Raw genomic sequence first — 2,650 nt, 5'->3', positions numbered from 1 at the left:
AGAAAATCTGCAAGAGACAAAAATTATTTATTTTCTTCTCATAAAATTCTGAGAATTTTTTCAACTTTTTAGTACTGCATTTTCTTATTTTTACTATATTAATTTTTTCAAAATTTTTTCAAAATTTTTTAATACCGTATTTTCTCATGTTAGTAAAAATAAGAAAATGCAGTACTAAAAAATGGCTAAAAAATTCTGAAAAAATTCTTAGAACTTTATAAGAAGAAAATAAATAATTTTTGTCTCTTGTAGTTTTTCTGTAAAGTTGATATCTCGTTAACTATTGCAAAAATTGCAAAATGGTAGAGGACTTTTCAACTCAGTTTAGTCCGTTCTATCTACACAAAAGTGATTGGCAAAAAAGGTCGGGACTTTCGAGCACACGAAGCGCTTGTGTGCAATTACAGTGGACTGAACTGTGTTCAAAAGTCATTTGGAATTTTCGCAGTAATTTACGATTAATTATGCCAGTTCTCGTCCGGCTGGATATGATGTAGTCGCTCCCCGTCGCGATTACCCCAACAGGTTTCTTTAAAAAGTTTTCGAAACGATCCCCAGGCAGCGCGGGCTACCGATAGTGTGGCGACCATCTCGCCTCGCCGCGCCCGATGCTTCATTGTGTTCCTGTTGCGGAATACCCCATCATCCCAGAATCATTCTCGTAATTAATTTTCAGGATAAAGTTTCTTCTTTGGTGTTACAGAAGGATTTATGGGTAAGGCAAGGAAAGGAAAGCGATCTCATTCGCGGAATAGGCTTTGAGAGCCCGAAAATAGGCTAGAGTGACGGATTCAAGTGCGCACGCATGGAGAGGTTAGAGGATCGGGACTTCCCCCCTTTGTCACCGCCTCGGTCCACATCTTTAGTTCACCAAGCGACTCCTCTGTCTCATAATAAGACTATATTAACGGAGAATGCTTCTCCGACAGCGGACCTTGAGCAAATATCTCCAGTTGAATGCGGCAGGGCAACGCCTGCTAGACAGGAAGGGCCCACTGTCCATTGCGACACAGGTGTGTACCTATATTCCAGGACTATAATCACATAAGAATATAGTTGAGCGATACGGACACAACCTCGAGAACTCTCAGAGTTCTCACTTTTCTTCAAGAATTCCAATCTGAGGTTAGTAAATCTTTCCTTGGATTCGCCGCACGCAGGTAACAATACCTTTGTTCCTGCCTCTAACGGAGATTACGTGGGACAGTCCCAGGAGCTTCAGACTCGCATTTCAGCGGGAAAAAACATCCTAGCTAAGGTATTATTCGCCACAAAATTAGAAAACGTAGAAATACAACCATGAAATAAACGAGTTACGGCCAAAGGGCGCGACCACTCTCAGAAATATACTCCTTCGGAGGAGGTTGCATTCCTAAGGTCGTCAATTGATGGGATCGGTGTCGCTCGCCGTGTTCAAAGGAATTGGTTAACTATAATCAACTACAATGAGATGAGTTGTCAGTCAGTCGGATGCACACTAGTCGCACACAGTGCGACTCGCACTAGTGCGCGTAATCCGCGGCCAATCGCGTGCGTCCGCAGGCGAAAGACGGCCTCGACACACAATTCTTTTAATTTGTTCTCTGTAACCGATCTTCTGGACTTTTTGCTTTTTCGGCATCTCAAAAAATTTTAAATCCAGAGCTCAAATCGTATTTAAAAAATAACTCTTGTTAAGAGAGACTCTTTCAATTCTAGAATCAGAATCAGGTTGGCGCTGCCCTAGTTGCATTCGGTGAAGCGATCTCTGAACTTCTCAGACCATTGGTTCAGCGCGACTTGCCTATAGAGGCATGTTCTGCAGTTTGAAGGTAAGCAAAGGTGCAAAAATATCGGCGGACTTCTTTACCGCCTTTCTCTATCGAGACAGGTGCAGATTATGCCTGCTCTTAATCTGTTAGCGATGAGCTGATGCAGTTCCATCAGATATCTACCTTTTGGTACGTCTTTTAGTGAGGAAATAAAGAAAGCCTCGCTGATGGAGAAATCGAGCAAGAACCTCATCAAGACTCCATTGACAGGATAGACTCATCAACCAGCGAGACAAGTTACCTTTCAGATACCATCCACTGTCTCAGATTAGCGAGCCCACAGTAAATTTATCGGAAAGCGAGCAGAGGATTGGTAAACAGGAAATATTTAGACTCTGCGAGAAAGGAGCTCTCGTATTAGTGCTCGATTCTGAGGACCGATTCCTATCTTTATATTTTGTAATAGGAAAAGCTTCAGGCAGTTGGAGATTCATTTTGAATCTGAAATATCTTAACGAGTTTATTGGCGCCCCGCACTTCAAGTTTGAAGACGGGAAAGTGATCACATCCCGACGATAGAAAATATCTTCGCTTTCAATCTCAGAATCAGCTCTTTCAATTTACCGCACTACCCTTCGGGGCCGTATATATTTACTAAAATATTAAAGCCAGTTGTACAGTTTCTTAGGGGAAAGGGCCTACTTTCGGTGGTCTATTTAGAGGATTTCCTCCTCATAGCCCATTCACATCACCAATGTCTGAGAAATATCTCAGCACCTTCCAGGCTTCTAACAGCATTAGGTCTTGTTAGCAACGAGGATAAGATTTCCTTAACATCTTCAAGATCTTGTCGCTTTCTTGTTTTTACTTTCGACACGAAGAACTTTGCTGTTTTTGTC

The sequence above is a fragment of the Trachymyrmex cornetzi genome, unplaced genomic scaffold, assembly GCF_001594075.2.
Source record: "Trachymyrmex cornetzi isolate Tcor2-1 unplaced genomic scaffold, Tcor1.1 scaffold1041, whole genome shotgun sequence".
NCBI lineage: Eukaryota > Metazoa > Arthropoda > Insecta > Hymenoptera > Formicidae > Trachymyrmex > Trachymyrmex cornetzi.
This window is presented reverse-complemented; position numbering follows the sequence as displayed.